Below are 20349 nucleotides of genomic sequence, written 5' to 3'. Positions count from 1 at the left end.
TTGCAATATGTTATTTGAGGATGGCTCTCTTAAAAATTCTACTTAAAAAGATTTTTAAAAGATTTTATTAAAAGGTGTAATTTACATACAGAAAGCTGTACATGTTTAGTGTACACAATTTGATGAGTTTGGAGAGAAGTATACATCCATAAATCCATCACCAGTCTATGCCATAAGCATATCCATAAGCTCCAGAAGTTTCCTTCTGCCCTCTTTAATTATTATTATCATTATTATTTGTATGAAAAGTTGTGTTCAATGTAAGATCTACCCTCTTAGAAAAATTTTCAAGTATACAACAGTATTAACTATAAGAACTATGCTGTCCAGTAGACCTCCAGGGCTTGTTTAACCAAAACTTGTGCCCTTTGATAACACCTCCCCGTTTCCCCCTTTGCCAGTGTGTTTTATATTTCATGCCCTTGTATAATCTTCTTACCTTGGTTGTGAGTAAGGCCTATGGCTTTGTTCTAAAGAGTGGAATATGACAAAGGTGACTAGATGAATGTTATTACATGTACACAATTATTTTAAATAAGATTGTAATGTCCATCTTGTTAGGAGACTCTCCTTTGCTGGCTTTGAAGAAGCCTGCTGCCATGTTCTTTATTTATTCAGTTTTTAATTTTATTGAAGTATAGTTGATTTACAATGTTGTGTTAATTTCTGCTGTACAGCAAAGTGATTCAGTTATACATATATATATTCTTTTTCATATTATTTTCCATTATGGTTTCTCACAGGATATTGAGTACAGTTCCCTGTGCTATACAGTAGGACCTTGTTGTTTATCCATCCTAAATACTATACTAGTTTGCATCTGCATCCTATATACTATACTACTTTGCATCTACTAATCCTAAACTCTCAATCCTGCTGCCATGTTTAGAGCAGCCATAGGGAAAGAGCAATATAGTAAGTACAGAACTTATGGCAGCTCTGGCCAACAGCTATCAAGAAACTGAAACCCTTATGTTGAATTCTGCCCACAATCACATGACCTAGGAATCAGACCCCTTTCCAGGGGAGCTTCTGATGAGAACTCAGCCCTGGCTGATGCCTTGATGACAGACTTGCCGAGGATCCAGCTAAGCTATGCCTGGACACCTACTTCACAGAAAGTTTGAGGTGATAAATGTGTGTCATTTTAAGCAGCTGAATTTATGATAGTGATGCTACACAGTAATAGGTAACTAATCCAGTTTTAATATCTGGAACATGGTGTTTTAGCTGGGTCTGTAGAAACAAGGTACAACAAATTGAATGGCTTAAACAATAGAAATTTATCCTCTCACAGTTCTGAAAGTTAGAAGTTCAAGATCTTAACTTGCTTATTTGCAAAGGCTTTATTCCCAAATGAAGTCTCGTTCACAAGTACTGGGGAGAGGGTAAAACTATAGTGTCTTTTGAGGAGACATGATTCAACCCGTAACAGTGAATACTGCTGTAACAATGTCTAAAAATATGGTAATGGCTTTGGATTCAGTCAGTGGGAAGACTGAAAGGATTTTGAGGACTTGAGCATTTAGTAGAAATCTGGAATTTGAGGACTTCCAGTGAGGGCTTCAAAGAAAGTAAGGAACATGTTATTAGAAACTTGTGATGGGGGAATCCACGTTATGTAAAAGCTTAATGAAATTCACTGGTAATTATGTGGAAAAACATCTATAAGTAATGAACTTGGTTATCTAACTAAGGAGATATCCAAGCAAAGTGTTGAAAGTACCGACTGTTCTTGCTGCTTATAGTAAAATGGGAGAAGAGAGGTACTTTGAAGGAAGACTTGCTAAGCAAAAAGGAACCAGGTCTAGATGATTTAAGATTGTTTTAGCCTCTCAAGATGGCAAGAGATTTTACAGTTAATTAATAACTTCTGAGCAGTCAGCAACCATCAGGAAAGAGATACTCTTGCCTTAACTGCAAGGAATGTATAAGCTTGAAATGACTGGCACCTGCCACATGGAGAGAGCCTATCCAAAAGGCATGACAACACAGTCAAAGCAGAATTGCAGGATAAAGAGGCGATCAATGATAAAACAGTTAAATCCCTGAATTTGGCCACAATTGTTTTATCTTTGCATTTGTGAATCAACAAATAGTGTGAGCTGGGCTTCTGTCGTGTAAATATTGAGTAGAATGACTAAAATCAAACAAAAGTAAATAAAAGGCCAGTGAAAATCATAAGAATAAAGCTGTGTGTGTGTGTGTGTGTGTGTGTGTGTGTGTGTGTGTAGGTTGATAAAAATATAAAGCACAGAATACTAATCGCACTTCATAATCTGAAATTTCTGCCCAGCAAAATACAGTTGGGAATAGAGTAATTATAACTGGAGCCAACATACAACTCCTTTTTCTGAGAGTAAAGAGAAGACTTAAGTAATTGGTGAAAGTTATGGCAATATTCTCAATATCCTCAAATTTTGTACAACGAAAGCCCAAGACATGGGTGGACCAGGTACACATTGGGACTGCAATACCTAGTAGGTAGGTAAGTCTTTCCCTACCAATATTCTAATACTATTGTAGCACTGCTGAAAGACACAAGTCATTTCTCATCTTCTCTTAACACAATTTTTGTCGTTCCTCGTGTTGAATATTGGCATTAATCATGTTCTAATATAAATGAATGACTCCAGACTTGGGAGTCACGGGGAAGATTAAGAGTAGACCCGAGGAGAGACAATGACTTTTCCATAATATGACTAAAAAAGAGAGACAACATAGAACTGGATGTGCCAAAGAAGAGACAGTAACTTGGGGCTTGCAAAGGACAATGAATGTTTTAGAATTCTCTAGTCAATCTGAATTAAGTTCCTTGGTAATTTCTCTTTCTTAAAGCCAAAATTAACTTTCAAGAATAACTTTTTCCCCCAGAAATTATTCACATGACAGCTGGTAATACCCCCAGTGATAGAACAATGGTGCATGGTCATCAGAAACTAACCCAACCATGAGGTGGGTTGGCCGTTCCTAAGTGCAGCAAGCAATGCAAACACCTGGCCCAGCCTTTGCACGCAAAGTTTTAGTTCTGAGTTCTTAGTTCTGTATTTGGGTTATTAGTTCTATGTGTGCATACAGGTAGGTATCACCAGTTACTTGATTTCATATGGGAAAGTTTTAATAAAAAGCATTCCTTTCTAAAACCATAACAGAAAGTCTTAAGGTATTCAGTATATGGTACTTCCTTCTCCGCTCCATTCCCAGCCCCTAGGAATACTCTATTAGATTGTCCCTCTTTAGAGAAATAGGAATTGGCTATGCAAATAGATGTGTTGCACAAACTAACAAATTATCATATAAGATTCAACAAATGTTTATAATTTTAATGTTAGTTTTATTTAAAACGTTAGACTTGCTGTTCAGTAAGAAATTAAAAGATAATCTATTCTAACCTATTTTAGTCTAGTGTCTTTAACAAAACCCTGATTCTCTGTCATGTTGTTTCCAAGAAATACTATTCAACTTGTTATTCTGTGAAAGATATGTAATATCTTTTGTATTTAATATCTTGCTGCTTTTTTATTCTAAAGCGGTGGCCTCTTTTTTAACTTAATAAAGAAAATTGAAGAAAAAAAACCACAAGGAAAGTCATTATCCTAGGTTGGAGTCAATACCATCATTGCTATTCAAAGGCAAGAATTAATCAGATATTAGCTTGCAGCCAAGGAAACCGTTTTATTTATAATGGAAGGAAACAAAAGCCAAAGGCAGGTAATGCATTAGGACCTGAAAGAAGCACAAGGGGAAAAGAATAGGATCACTCTTACTAGTTACTTTTTACTTTCACTTGACACATTTGAACTATTGTACTTCTAAATTATAGCAGATAGATATCTTGCAGGCCATCAATCAATCAATATATTGTTAAAGCATGTGAATCTTGATAAAGTGTCATCTTATTTATTCCATACTAAATATTGGATTTTATTTTATCCATATTGGAGTATGAATATTTCCAGCTTCTAAAAATAACTTGGTCTTGTTCATTAATTTGTGTTCATTCAATGAATATTCATTGAGTGCCTAGTATATGCAATCATTTGGCTCGTCTTCTATATGCTGAATATACAGTAGTGAATAAAATAGAAAACCCTGCAGTGCTAATGGAGCCTGGATTCTAATGCTCCCAAATATAACCAGTTTTCTAGATAGCTTAGAGTCAATGAAAAATATTTAGGTCACTTTGTCTCTCTGTCTCTGACTCAAAATCAATTATTGTTGCAGGTGCTCCAAATTGTTAAACAGATTGGGATCCAGATTTTGACCACTTATTGTCCCTGAACCTTTGAGCTGTGGATTTCTTTTACCTAAATCTTTGGCTATGTTTTTATATTACTGTTTCTTCTACTCTCTACTCCTTTCCTCCTAGACTCAACCACTTCACCGTTTGAATATATATATATAGCACATCTTTTTTTTTTTTTTAAGACTTTAATTAATTTATTTATTTTTGCTGTGTTGCGTCTTCGTTTCTGTGCGAGGGCTTTCTCTAGTTGTGGCAAGTGGGGGCCACTCTTCATCGCGGTGCACGGGCCTCTCACTACCGCGGCCTCTCTTTTTGTGGAGCACAGGCTCCAGACGCGCAGGCTCAGTAGCTGTGGCTCACGGGCCCAGTTGCTCTACGGCATGTGGGATCCTCCCAGACCAGGGCTCGAACCTGCGTCCCCTGCATTGGCAGGCAGATTCTCAACCACTGCACCACCAGGGAAGCCCCTATAGCACATCTTTTAAAAAAACCTTCCATTTGTTTGCTTATTTATTTATTTATGGCTGCACTGTGCAGCTTGAGGGATTATAGTTCCCCAAACAGGGATCAAACCTGGGCCCTCAGCAGCGAAAGCCTGGAGTTCTAACCACTGGACTACCAGGGAATTCCCATATAGCACATCTTTATCTGTTCATCTGTGGACAGACACTTGGGTTGTTTTCATATCTTGGCTATTGTGACTAATGATACAATAAACATGGGAATATAGATACTTAGTCTGTATCCGGTTTTCATTTCCTTTAGATATATACCCAGAAGTGGGATTACTGGATCGTATTGCAGTTCTATTTTTAACTTTTCGAAGAAACTTCATACTGTTTTCCATAGTGGCTGTACAATTTACGTTCCCACCAACAGAAGTGAAACATATCTTGTCAAGTGAGGTAAAATTTTTGTGAAAGTTGGAGGCAGTTAACTAGTGACAAAAATTGTGACCCTCAATGGAAATGTGCCTTAGAGAACCAATAACCTTTCAAACAATTTCTGAGAACAATCGATAGTGAAGACACTAGTATAGTTACATTTTACTACATTTTGTGGTCTGAATGATTTATTAGTATATATATTAGTGTATATACAATGCGGTTGAGAAGACAAGGTCCCTCCAGAGAGCTTTGCTGAATGTCAAAGATCCAATGAACTTGACCTCATTACTCCTCAAAATCACCATATATCACAAGGATTGTTCTTTTCCCTTCAGAGATAAGAAAACCCTGACATAGAGAGTTTGAATAAATTGCTCAAGGTCACACAATAGGCAAGCAGTGGAATCAGAGTTTGAGCCCAGTTCCATACGATTCCAGTTATCCCAAGTTTACAAAGTTATAAAAGATCCACAAATTGAAGAATATTAGCATCTAAGGGGCAGTCACAATACAAATATAATGCGATGCTTTTCACAAGATACACAAGAAATATCTAAGGGAGTGACTATCACACTGCTCTATAGATCCTATGGTTTCAGTGATAAATCTTCCAAAAAACAAAGGATTCAATTTCTTGAGAAAACAGTTCACCTTTTCCTATATGATGTGCTGTGTGCTTTTGAACAATTGTGTTTGAAAAAAGAATGAATTCCACTCCACATAATTTGAAAACCACTGGTCTAGCCTGGGAGAGAAAAACTGACATTCCAAAGTAGGAAACACTGGATTAAACAAGGGAAGAAGTTTTCCTGAAAGAAGTTATGTAATTTTCAAAGTTCACTTCGGACACAATGTCAAATGAAATCCTTGAGATAGAGCAGAACTGAGAACATGGAACACTGTTAAGTTACATGGAGGCTCTAACTCTGGGCATTATTGCTTGTGCTGCAGACCATGTCTTCCATTTTTGTAAGATAATAGCTGCTAGAGATAGAGGTAGTGATGTATTTGGAAAACATTACAAAAGTGAGTACGTCCAAGTGATTTAAGAGGGAATATTATGTCCAGGTGTAGTGCCGCGTACCAAGAGAAGTGGAATCAAAGAGAAGCATATGATTAAACCTGGCTGAAGTACTTTGGCAGAGCTAATCAAAAAAGACAGTCTAACAGAGCCAGCTAAGTACTTCTCGCTCATCCTTTCTCTGGGATTTTGGGATGTTTTGAATTTTCATCTATGTGACATGTGAGCTCATGTTGGTCATAAGCATTCCAGATAAAATATCACTTACAGATTTTAGCTTATAGGTGAATTAACTGCTGATCGAATAGTTTCTGGGAAAGTATTGATGAAGGTAACATGGCCACACTCTGCAGTATGTGTACTTGTTAAAGCCATCGTCTTTTAGAGGTGACAGAATAATTGCATTCGTGTTGTATACCTATCAAAGAATGAGAAAAATGATCAGTCTGATGATTTTTCATATCACATTTCATTGTGTATTTTTTGACAAATTATTATAATCATTATTGACATTTCCAAACAGACTTTTTGAAAAATAACAACAGGGTGTTCCAGCAAATGACAAAATATGATTCAACTTATTCCTGCTAAATTATGAGCCTCTCGGGTCTTTGATCATGTTTTATTTATCTTTGCCTTGACCCCAGCACACAGAAGTCATTCAATAATTTTTGCTGAAATGTATCAGCAATAGGCAGACATATATATCAACCTTTCATAAATTTAGTGATGGTGGAAATAAAGCCCATCAAAATGGTGTCAGTTAATTAGGATGATGAGCTTGTAAAAGTGGAGGATGTGGGAGGAGAAAATTAAAGGCAGAACAGGCCTTGGAGTTAGACAGTTCTTTGGTTAAAATTCTTGCTCTGCTATTTATTGGCTATGAAATATTGGGCTAATTACTTCATCTTGAAGCTTTAGTTTTCTCATCCATAAAGCAGGATAAGATAAGACCAGCTTCATAGGGTTGTGGAAAATATATTACAATAATGTACGTAAATCAGGATAGTACCTTTCCTTTGGTTAATTATAGTTTAAGAATAGTTAAGAATACTTTAAGAAAAAATGTGTTAAAACCCTCAAAAGGCTGGTATAGGAGATTCTTTGATTTAAATGTTTGCATATTTATCTTATATAACTGGTGTGACTTAATTCCTTTGCTCCACGCCCACCTTTTCTGCACCTGGAATGCTGCACTCAGCGCAACACAAACCCTGCCTCACTCTAATAGTATGCAAATGAGAAAACATATATGCAAATGAAAGTCCCAGTAATTAGAAGTTGGGCCTCAATGGCTCTAGTATTTCTACCTTTGAGGAAAGTCTGGGGGAAAGTTTGAGAGGATTTTGTGCCACAAACGAAGCCCTGAGGTCAAGGAAGGGAAGCATTTGACTTATGTATGTAAGATTCTAATCTCAAGCTTCTGGATCCTGCAGAGCTGGCCAAGTCCGGGAAGGTAAAAACCAATGTAGCTTTATTAGTTTGACTTTTCAGTATTGCTGCTTAGAAGAAAAACCTAGGAACCAGAAAGCGAGGGCTGAGCAAAAGCAGAGGTTTCTCATGTCCTGTGAAGCTTGGCCTGTGTTCAAGGCAAAGTAGGCTCACCCTCTGTGATCACACTCCCTGGGTTCCTACCGCCTCTAAAGGGTGGGTTGATGAGGGTAGAGGTGGGCAGGGGCCTCCCCCTCCCCCCGACTCCATAGGGAGTCGACAAGTGGAGCATCGCACGGGGTTACCCCATGTATGAACAAGTCACAACAGAACCACAGAAGTACATGTCCCAAAGGCTCCTGACTTCCCTCTGATGAGTCAGGGTAACACCACATGCTGAAACAGACATACTCCAGTATGTCAGTAGATTATCACAAGAGAAGTTGATTTTGCATTTGTGTGAAGTCCAGTTGGAGGTAGGGGGGATGAAGCAGGGTGGTTACGGGCTTGGCAATCAGATTGCCTGGGTTCAACTCCTGCCTCACCATAGACTAAGTCTGTGACCTTGATTAATCTCTCTAGGCTTTGATTTTCCAACCTGTAAAAGTAATAATTTTATAGTATGATGCCAGGATAATGTAGCTTAAATAGGAGTGAAATAATGGTAGGACCTAGTTTATAGAAATGTGAATACTAAACAAAATAATTCATGAAAAAGACTTAAACTGTAATTAACACATAGTAAACATTCAATGCAGGTTAGCTATTATAGTTTTTATTAGAATAGACAATTGCATTTTTAACCTTTTCCTATGATGCCTATATTTCTGTACTTTTGTTATTACTTAGCTCCATTTGTAGGTAGGAATTGCTCTATCTTAAACTAAAATAATGTCCAGGAATAGATTTTTAGCAACTTGTACATTGTGCCTACTGCAATGACTGTCTTTTATTGTCCTTCCTACTTCCCTCATCAGTGACACACAGTGTGAAGACTCTCTTAGGGAAAATGGATCAGGGAACACTAGCAACACAATTATTTAACACCTCACCTCCTCTTTCTAAAGGGCAGGCATCCACCTCCTCATTCCTCACTCTGGAAGCTGTAACTTCCTTTTCTTTTGATGTTGATCTTAATCATAGTTCACTAGTGGGTGTATGTTCAAGGGTAAGGATTAACTTTTATTCAATTTAATGTGACAAATATTTATTGAGACCTGCTATGTGTCAGCTAATATTCTAGGAACACATCAGTAAACAAAACAAAGATTCCTGTCACTGTGGAGTTTATATTCTAGGAGGAGGAGGTGCCCGATAATAAGAAAGATAAAGTAAAAAATAAACAATGTAATATGCTAGGAGACGATATATGCAAAGGAATGAAGCAAATGTAGAATAAGGGAAAGAGGATGTGGAGCAAAGGATGGGAGTTGGCTGTGATTTCACATACATTGTTCCGGTTGAGAAGGTGATGGTTGAGCTAAGACTTGAAGAAGGTAAAAGAGTTACTCAGGTCACTGAGGGAAGAGGGTTCCTGATAGAGGTAATAGCTTGTGCAAAGGCCTTGAGAACACATGCATGACTACCCTATAGGTTTATTGTGAGGGTTAAAAAAACCCAAGGTCATCGAAATCCTTGTGGTAGAACTGGAGATGCGCTACCCATTTCCTTTTTCAAGGAAGGACTTGCTGCCCATGGTGGAGAGTTGTTGGCAGGCAGACTCCAACTGTGCACTCTTTTCAGCTACGGAGAGTCAGTGAGGGACCCAGTGATGGGCTCCCTGCCAGGCTGGCTGAGGTCTTATTGGGAGAAAGACCTCTCTTCCCTCAGTCCCATCCTGCTTCCTTCCTTTCCTTCCACAGGTTTTGATCTTCCAGGGAACCCAATCTGCGACAGCATCAAATTAAGCTTATTATGAATTATTACAACATGGATTAGCTCTAAAAATCCATAACTTTTAGGAGGAAGAATTACATGGTAGGAAGATCATAGACAGAATTACAGCTCTCGTCATTAACTAACTGTGCTCTTTGACAAGTTTCTTAAACTCTTTAATCCTTAATTGCCTCACTGGGAAAATTGGACTAATAATTCCAACTCCCTTGATTTTTGTGTGAATTCAATTATATGATAAATATATAAAGTTCTATGAGTGTCTTGCACACAGTTATTTGCCACAGTATAATCATTCATGTACTCTTCCCATGATACTAGCCTATGTATATGCTGTGATTAATTTTTTGAACTTTTTATTATATATAACATACATGATGAAAAAACACAAATCCATAAAGGAATTTTACAAGGTGAACAGATGCATTTCATCAGAATCCAGACCAGTATCCAGACCAAGAGAACATTACTCAGGCTTCGGAAGCCAACCTCAGGTCTCCTCCTAGGCACTGGCTCAGCAAAGGTAATACCAGGGATTAATTCCCCCATTTTTGACGTATAAAAATGGAATCAAACAATATGCATTCTTTTGTGTCTGCCTTCTTTTGCTTAGGCTATGTATGTTGGATTCATCCACATTATTATATATAGTTGTAGTACATTTATTTTGTGGTTGAAAACCTGAGAAGCTTCCTGGGTGAAATCTGAAATTGACCCCCATACAGAGAGGGTAAGGAGAACTAAAAAAAGAAGCAGGTCACCCCAGATTGGTAGGTGTCAGCTTTAATAAGCAAGGGAAATTATATACGAGGCTTGTCTTGGTGGCTACAAAGTAAGTATATATCTGCATCCATCTGCCAGAGTCTTAAAAATTTATATAGAGACCAATTAACTGGGTTCAGATACATATTCAATTCAGATGGTCTCAACAACACCTTACTTTCTCAAGGCTATGTCCTAGAAATAGCTCCTAGTGTGGGAATGGTGGGTAGAAAGTACATTCCAAGGATGGGGAGGGGGTGAGGAGTCTCTGATTACCTGGATCCAGCTCACAGGTCAACAAGTCCTCTTGATGACATCCTCCAACCTTTTCATTACTGTGTAATACTCCACCTTGGGAATGTCCTACCGTTTATTTGTGCCTGTTTTGCTGATAAGCATTTGGGGCTATTGCAAGAATTGCTGTAATCAATATTCTTATGCTCATCCTTTTTGGAGAGTGAATGTATGCATTTCTCCAGGGTATTTTCTACAAGTGAAATTGCTGAATTGTAAAGTAGGTATATGCCTAGTAGATATGACCAAACAGTTTTCTAAACTCAGTATGTCAATTTGCCCTCCTGTGTGAGTGTATGCAATTTCTGGTTTCTCTGAATTCTTGCCAACCCTGGACAGTGTTAAAAAATTTTTAGTTATTCTGGTGGGGGTGTACTGGTGTCATATTGTGGTTTTAATTTGCATTTCCTGAAGACTAATGAAGTTAACCAACTATTTATCTATCTATGTATATTTTAAAATTTTTATTTATTTATTTTTAACATCTTTTTTTTTTTTCTTTTTTTTTTGCTGTATGCGGGCTTCCCACTGTTGTGGCCTCTCCCGCTGCAGAGCACAGGCTCCGGACGCGCAGGCCCAGCCGCCATGGCTCATGGGCCCAGCCGCTCTGTGGCATGGGGGATCTTCCAGGACTGGGGCATGAACCAGTGTCCCCTGCATCGGCAGGCGGACTCTCAACCACTGTGCCACCCGGGAAGCCCTTAACATCTTTATTGGAGTATAATTGCTTTACAATGGTGTGTTAGTTTCTGCTTTATAAAAAAGTGAATCAGTTATACATATACATATGTTCCCATATCTCTTCCCTCTTGCATCTCCCTCCCTCCCACCCTCCCTATCCCACCCCTCTAGGTGGTCGCAAAGCACCGAGCTTATCTCGCTGTGCTATGCGGCTGCTTCCCACTAGCTATCTATTTTACATTTGGTAGTGTATTGTACGTTTGGTAGAGTCCATGCCACTCTCTCACTTTGTCACAGCTTACCCTTCCCCCTCCTCATATCCTCAAGTCCTTTCTCTAGTAGGTCTGTGTCTTTATTCCCGTCTTACCCCTAGGTTCTTCGTGACCTTTTTTTTTTTTCTTAGATTCCATACATATGTGTTAGCATACAGTATTTGTTTTTCTCTTTCTGACTTACTTCACTCTGTATGACAGACTCTAGGTCCATCCACCTCACTACAAATAACTGAATTTCGTTTCCTTTTATGGCTGAGTAATATTCCATTGTATATATGTGCCACATCTTCTTTATCCATTCATCCGATGATGGGCACTTAGGTTGTTTCCATCTCCGGGCTATAGTAAATAGAGCTGCAATGAACATTTTGGTACATGACTCTTTTTAAATTATGGTTTTCTCAGGGTATATGCCCAGTAGTGGGATTGCTGGGTCATATGGTAGTTCTATTTGTAGTTTTTAAAGGAACTTCCATACTGTTCTCCACAGTGGCTGTATCAATTTACATTCCCACCAACAGTACAAGAGGGTTCCCTTTTCTCCACACTCTCTCCAGCATTTATTGTTTCTAGATTTTTTGATGATGGCCATTCTGACTGCTGTGAGATGATATCTCATTGTAGCTTTGATTTGCATTTCTCTAATGATTAATGATGTTGAGCATTCTTTCATGTGTTTGTTGTCAGTCTGTATATCTTCTTTGGAGAAATGTCTATTTCGGTCTTCTGCCCATTTTTGGATTGGGTTGTTTGGTTTTTTGTTATTTTTTTAAACATCTTTATTGGGGTATAATTGCTTTACAATGGTGTGTTAGTTTCTGCTTTATAACAAAGTGAATCAGTTATACGTATACATATGTTCCCATATCTCTTCCCTCTTGCGTCTCCCTCCCTCCCACCCTCCCTATCCCACCCCTCCAGGCGGTCACAAAGCACCGAGCCGATATCCCTGTGCCATGCGGCTGCTTCCCACTAGCTATCTACCTTACGTTTGTTAGTGTATATATGTCCATGCCTCTCTCACGCCCTGTCACAGCTCACCCTTCTCACTCCCCATATCCTCAAGTCCATTCTCCAGTAGGTCTGTGTCTTTATTCCTGTCTTACCCCTAGGTTCTTCATGACATTTTATTTTTCTTAAATTCCATATATATGTGTTAGCATACGGTATTTGTCTTTCTCTTTCTGACTTACTTCACTCTGTATGACAGACTCTAGGTCTATCCACCTCATTACAAATAGCTCAATTTCGTTTCTTTTTATGGCTGAGTAATATTCCATTGTATATATGTGCCACTTCTTCTTTATCCATTCATCTGATGATGGACACTTAGGTTGTTTCCATCTCCGGACTGTAGTAAATAGAGCTGCAATGACATTTTGGTACATGACTCTTTTTGAATTTTGGTTTTCTCAGGGTATATGCCCAGCAGTGGGATTGCTGGGTCATATGGTAGTTCTATTTGTAGTTTTTTAAGGAACTTCCATACTGTTCTCCATAGTGGCTGAACCGATTCACATTCCCACCAGCAGTGCAAGAGGGTTCCATTTTCTCCACACCCTCTCCAGCATTTATTGTTTCTAGATTTTTTGATGATGGCCATTCTGACTGGTGTGAGATGATATCTCTTTATAGTTTTGATTTGCATTTCTCTAATGATTAATGATGTTGAGCATTCTTTCATGTGTTTGTTGGCAGTCTGTATATCTTCTTTGGAGAAATGTCTATTTAGGTCTTCTGCCCATTTTTGGATTGGGTTGTTTGTTATTTTGTTATTGAGCTGCATGAGCTGCTTGTAAATTTTGGAAATTAATCCTTTGTCAGTTGCTTCATTTGCAAATATTTTCTCCCATTCTGAGGGTTGTCTTTTGGTCTTGTTTATGGTTTCCTTTGCTGTGCAAAAGCTTTGAAGTTTCATTAGGTCCCATTTATTTTTGTTTTTATTTCCATTTCTCTAGGAGGTGGGTCAAAAATGATCTTGCTGTGATTTATGTCATAGAGAGTTCTGCCTATGTTTTCCTCTAAGAGTTTGATAGTTTCTGGCCTTACATTTAGGTCTTTAATCCATTTTGAGCTTATTTTTATGTATGGTGTTAGGGAGTGATCTAATCTCATACTTGTACATGTACCTGTCCAGTTTTCCCAGTACCACTTATTGAAGAGGCTGTCCTTTCTCCACTGTACATTCCTGCCTCCTTTATCAAAGATAAGGTGACCATATGTGCGTGGGTTTATCTCTGGGCTTTCTATCCTGTTCCATTGATCTATCTTTCTGTTTTTGTGCCAGTACCATACTGTCTTGATTACTGTAGCTTTGTAGTATAGTCTGAAGTCAGGGAGCCTGATTACTTCAGCTCCGTTTTTCGTTCTCAAGATTGCTTTGGCTATTCGGGGTCTTTTGTGTTTCCCTACAAATTGTGAAATTTTTTGTTCTAGTTCTGTAAAAAATGTCATTGGTAGTTTGATAGGGATTGCATTGAATCTGTAGATTGCTTTGGGTAGTAGAGTCATTTTCACAATATTGATTCTTCCAATCCAAGAACATAGTATATCTCTCCATCTATTTGTATCATCTTTGATTTCTTTCATCAGTGTATTATAATTTTCTGCATACAGGTCTTTTGTCTCCTTAGGTGGTTTATTCCTAGATATTTTATTCTTTTTGTTGCAATGGTAAATGGGAGTGTTTTCTTGATTTCACTTTCAGATTTTTCATCATTAGTGTATAGGAATGCCAGAGATTTCTGTGCATTAATTTTGTATCCTGCTACTTTACCAAATTTATTGATTAGCTCTAGTAGTTTTCTGGTAGCATCTTTAGGATTCTCTATGTATAGTATCATGTCATCTGCAAATGGTGACAGCTTTACTTCTTCTTTTCCAATTTGGATTCCTTTTATTTCCTTTTCCTCTCTGAATTCTGTGGCTAAAACTTCCAAAACTATTTTGAATAAGAATGGTGAGACTGGGCAACCTTGTCTTTTTCCTGATCTTAGTGGAAATGGTTTCAGTTTTTCACCATTGAGGACGATGTTGGCTGTGGGTTTGTCATATATGGCCTTTATTATGTTGAGGAAAGTTCCCTCTAAGCCTACTTTCTGCAGGTTTCTTTTCATAAATGGGTGTTGAATTTTGTTGAAAGCTTTCTCTGCATCTATTGAGATGATCATATGGTTTTTCTCCTTCAATTTGTTAATATGGTGTATCACGTTGATTGATTTGTGTATATTGAAGAATCCTTGCATTCCTGGGATAAACCCCACTTGATCATGATGTATGATCCGTTTAATGTGCTGTTGGATTCTGTTTGCTAGTATTTTGTTGAGGATTTTTGCATCTATGTTCATCAGTGATATTGGCCTGTAGTTTTCTTTCTTTGTGATATCCTTGTCTGGTTTTGGTATCAGCGTAATGGTGGCCTCGTAGAATGAGTTTGCGAGTGTTCCTCCCTCTGCTATATTTTGGAAGAGTTTGAGAAGGATAGGTGTTAGCTCTTCTCTAAATGTTTGATAGAATTCCCCTGTGAAGCCATCTAGTCCTGGGCTTCTGTTTGTTGGAAGATTTTTAATCACAGTTTCAATTTCAGTGCTTGTGATTTGTGTGTTCATATTTTCTATTTCTTCCTGATTCAGTCTTGGCAGGTTGTGCATTTCTAAGAATTTGTCCATTTCTTCCAGGTTGTCCATTTTATTGGCATAGAGTTGCTTGTAGTAATCTCTCATGATCTTTTGTATTTCTGCAGTGTCAGTTGTCACTTCTCCTTTTAAATTTCTAATTCTATTGATTTGAGTCTTCTCCCTTTTTTTCTTGATTTGTCTGGCTAATGGTTTATCAATTTTGTTTATCTTCTCAAAGAACCAGCTTTTAGTTTTATTGATCTTTGCAATCGTTTCCTTCATTTCTTTTTCATTTATTTCTGATCTGATTTTTATGATTTCTTTCCTTCTGCTAACTTTGGGGTTTTTTTTTGTTCTTCTTTCTCTAATTGCTTTAGGTGCAAGGTTAGGTTGTTTATTCGAGATGTTTCCTGTTTCTTAAGGTAGGATTGTATTGCTATAAACTTCTCTCTTACAACTGCTTTTGTTGCATCCCATAGATTTTTGGTGTCGTGTCTCCATTGTCATTTGTTTCTAGCTATTTTTTAATTTCCTCTTTGATTTCTTCAGTGTTCACTTCGTTATTACGTAGTGTATTGTTTAGCCTCCATGTGTTTGTATTTTTTACAGACCTTTTCCTGTAATTGATATCTAGTCTCATAGCATTGTGGTCGGAAAAGATACTTCATACAATTTCAATTTTCTTAAATTTACCAAGGCTTGATTTGTGACCCAAGATGTGATCTATCCTGGAGAACGTTCCCTGAGCCCTTGAGAAAAATGTGTATTCTGTTGTTTTTGGATGGAATGTCCTATAAATATCAATTGAGTCCATCTTGTTTAATGTATCATTTAAAGCTTGTGTTTCCTTATTTATTTTCATTTTGGATGATCTGTCCATTGGTGAAAGTGGGGTGTTAAAGTCCCCTACTATGAATGTGTTACTGTCAATTTCCCCTTTTATGGCTGTTAGTATTTGCCTTATGTATTGAGGTGCTCCTATGTTGGGTGCATAAATATTTACAATTGTTATAGCTTTTTCTTGGATCAATCCCTTGATCATTATGTAGTGTCCTTCTTTGTCTCTTCTAATAGTCTTTATTTTAAAGTCCATTTTGTCTGATATGAGAATTGCTACTCCAGCTTTCTTCTGGTTTCCATTTGCATGAAATATCTTTTTCCATCCCCTCACTTTCAGTCTGTATGTGTCTCTAGGTCTGAAGTGGGTCTCTTTTAGACAGCAAATATATGGGTCTTGTTTTTGTATCCATTCAGCCAATCTGTGTCTTTTGGTGGGAGCATTTAGTCCATTTACATTTAAGGTAGATATGTATGTTCCTATTCCCATTTTCTTAATTGTTTTGGGTTTGTTATTGTAGGTCTTTTCCTTCTCTTGTGTTTCTTGCCTAGAGAAGTTCCTTTAGCATTTGTTGTAAAGCTGGTTTGGTGGTGCTGAACTCTCAGCTTTTGCTTGCCTGTAAAGGTTTTAATTTCTCCATCAAACCTGAATGAGATCCTTGCTGGGTAGAGTAATCTTGGTTGCAGGTTTTTCATCTTCATCACTTTAAATATGTCCTGCCAGCCCCTTCTGGATTGCAGAGTTTCTGCTGAAAGATCAGCTGTTAACCTTATGGGGATTCCCTTGTGTGTTATTTGTTGTTTTTCCCTTGCTGCTTTTAATATGTGTTCTTTGTATTTAATTTTTGACAATTTGATTAATATGTGTCTTGGAGCATTTCTCCTTGGATTTATCCTGTATGGGACTCTCTGTGCTTCCTGGACTTGATTAACTATTTCCTTTCCCATATTAGGGAAGTTTTTAACTATAATCTCTCCAAATATTTTCTCAGTCCCTTTCTTTTTCTCTTCTTCTTCTGAAACCCCTATTATTCAAATGTTGGTGCATTTAATGTTGTCCCAGAGGTCTCTGAGACTGTCCTCAGTTCTTTTCATTCTTTTTTCTTTATTTTGCTCTGCAGTAGTTATTTCCACTATTTTATCTTCCAGGTCACTTATCTGTTCTTCTGCCTCAGTTATTCTGCTATTGATCCCATCTGGAGTATTTTTAATTTCATTTATTGTGTTGTTAATTGTTGTTTGTTTCATCTTTAGTCCTTCTAGGTCCTTGTTAATTTTTTCTTGCATTTTGTCTATTCTATTTCCATGATTTTGGATCACCTTTACTATCATTATTCTGAATTCCTTTTCAGGTAGACTGCCTATTTCCTCTTCATTTGTTAGGTCTGGTGGGTTTTTGTCTTGCTCCTTCACCTGCTGTGTGTTTTCCTATCTTCTCATTTTGCTTATCTTACTGTGTTTGGTGTCTCCTTTTTGCAGGCTGCAGGTTCGTAGCTCCCGTTGTTTTTGGTATCTGTCCCCAGTGGCTAAGGTTGGTTCAGTGGGTTGTGTAGGCTTCCTGGTGGAGGGGACTAGTGCCTGTGTTCTGGTGGAGGAGGCTGGATCTTGTCTTTCTGGTGGGCAGGTCCACGTCTGGTGGTGTGTCTTGGGGTGTCTGTGGACTTATTATGATTTTAGGCAGCCTCTCTGCTAATGGGTGGGGTTGTGTTCCTATCTTGCTAGTTGTTTGGCATAGGATGTCCAGCACTGTAGCTTGTTGGTCGTTGAGTGAAGCTGGGTGCTGGTGTTGAGATGGAGATCTCTGGGAGATTTTCACCTTTTGATATTATGTGGAGCTGGGAGCTCTCTTGTGGACCAGTGTCCTGAAGTTGGCTCTCCTATCTCAGAGGCACAGCACTGACTCCTGGCTGCAGCACCAAGACCCTTTCATCCACACGGCTCAGTATAAAAGGCAGAAAAAGTAGAAAGAAAGAATTAGTAGAAGAAGAAAGAAAGAAAGAAAGAAAGAAAGGAGGGAGGGAGGGAGGGAGGAAGGAGGGAAGGAAGGAAAAAAAGATAAAGTAAAATAAAATAAAGTAAGGTAAAATATAATAAAGTTATTAAAATAAAAATATAATTAAGAGAAAAAAAGAAAAAAATTAAACAAAAACAGACGGATAGAACCCTAGAACAAATGGTGGAAGCAAAGCTGTACAGACAAAATCTCACACAGAAGCATACACATACACACTCACAAAAAGAGGAAAAGGGGAAAAAAATCATAAATCTTCCTCTCAAAGTCCACCTCCTTAATTTGGGATGATTCGTTTTCTATTCATGTATTCCACAGATGCAGGGTACATCAAGTTGATTGTGGAGCTTTAATCCGCTGCTTCTGAGGCTGCTGGGAGAGGTTTCCCTTTCTCTTTGTTCTCACAGCTCCCAGGGGCTCAGCTTTGGATTGGGCCCCGCCTCTGCGTGTAGGTCGCTGGAAGGCGTCTGTTTTTTGCTCAGACAGGACAGGGTTAAAGGAGCCGCTGATTCGGGTGCTCTGGCTCACTCAGGCCCGGGGGAGGGAGGGGCATGTAGTGCGGGGCGGGCCTGCGGCGGCAGAGGACAGCGTGACGTTGCGGCAGAGGCCGGCGTGACGTTGCACCAGCCTGAGGCGCGCCGTGCGTTCTCCCGGGGGAGTTGTCCCTGGATCCCGGGACCCTGGCAGTGGTGGGCTGCACAGGCTCCCCGGAAGGGGGGTGTGGATAGTGACCTGTGCTCGTACACAGGCTTCTTGGTGGCGGCAGCAGCAGCCTTAGCGTCTCATGCCTGTTTCTGGGGTCCGCGCTTTTAGTCGCGGCTCGCGCCTGTCTCTGGAGCTCCTTTAAGCAGCGCTCTTAATCCGCTCTCCTCGCGCACCAGGAAACAAAGAGGGAAGAAAAAGTTTCTTGCGTCTTCGGCAGGTCCAGGCTTTTCCCTGGACCCCCTCCCGGCTAGCTGTGGTGCACTAACTCCGTGCAGGCTGTGTTCACGCGGCCAACCCCAGTCCTCTCCCTGGCGCTCCGACCGAAGCCCGAGCCTCAACTCTCAGGCCCGCCCGCCCTGGCGGGTGAGCAGACAAGCCTCTCGGCCTGGTGAGTGCCGGTCGCACCTATCCTCTGTGCGGGAATCTCTCCGCTTTGTCCTCCGCACCCCTGTTGCTGTGCTCTCCTTCGCGGCTCCGAAGCTTTCCCCTTCTGCCACCCACAGTCTCCGCCCGCGAAGGGGCTTCCTAGTGTGTGGACTGTTTCTGGATTTTTTGATGGCCATTCTGACCGGTGTGAGGTGATATCTCATTGTAGGTTTGTTTTGTTTTGTTTTGTTTTGTTTTCCGGTACGCAGGCCTCTCACTGTTGTGGCCTCTCCCGTTGCGGAGCACAGGCTCCGGACGCGCAGGCTCAGCGGCCATGGCTCACGGGCCTAGCCGCTCTGCGGCATGTGGGATCTTACCGGACCAGGATACCAATCCGTGGTCCGTGCATCGGCAGGCAGACTCTCAACCACTGCGCCACCAGGGAAGCCCTCATTGTAGTTTTGATTTGCATTTTTCTAATGATTAATGATGTTGAGCATTCTTTCATGTGTTTGTTGGCAATCTGTATATCTTCTTTGGAGAACTGTCTATTTAGGTCTTCTGCCCATTTTTGGATTGGGTTGTTTTTTTGGTTTTGAGCTGCATGAGCTGCTTGTAAATTTTAGAGATTAATCCTTTGTCAGTTGCTTCATTTGCAAATATTTGCTCCCATTCTGAGGGTTGTCTTTTGGTCTTGTTTATGGTTTCCTTTGCTGTGCAAAAGCTTTTTATTTATTGTTTTTATTATACTTGACATACATTATGTTATTTTTCAGCTGTGCTGCATAGTGATTTGACATTTGCATATATTATGAAATGATCACCACGATAAGGCTAGTAACCACCTGTCCCTATATAAAGTTATTACAATATTATTGACCATATTCCTTGTGCTGTATACTACCTCCCTGTGGCTTATTTATTTTATAACTGGAGGTTTGCATTTCTTAATCTCCTTTGCCTATTTTGCCCACCTCGCCCCACCCCATGGCAACCCCCTGTTCATCCTCTGTATCTATGAGTCTGTTTTTGTTTTGTTCATTTTGGTTTTTTAGGTTCTACATATAAGTGAGATCATACGGTATTTGTCTTTCTCCTTCTGATTTATTTCACTTAGCATAATACCTTCTACATCTATCCATGTTGTCACAAATGACAAGATTTCATTTTTAATGGCTGAATAATACTCCATTTTATTTACATACCACATCTTCTTTATCCATTCATATATTGATGAACACATAGGTTGCTTCCATTATCTCGGCTACTGTAAATAAACCTGCAATAAACATTGGAGTGAATGTATATTTTTTTAAAAATTAA

The sequence above is a fragment of the Orcinus orca genome, chromosome 15 (genome assembly GCF_937001465.1).
Source record: "Orcinus orca chromosome 15, mOrcOrc1.1, whole genome shotgun sequence".
Classification (NCBI taxonomy): domain Eukaryota; kingdom Metazoa; phylum Chordata; class Mammalia; order Artiodactyla; family Delphinidae; genus Orcinus; species Orcinus orca.
This window is presented reverse-complemented; position numbering follows the sequence as displayed.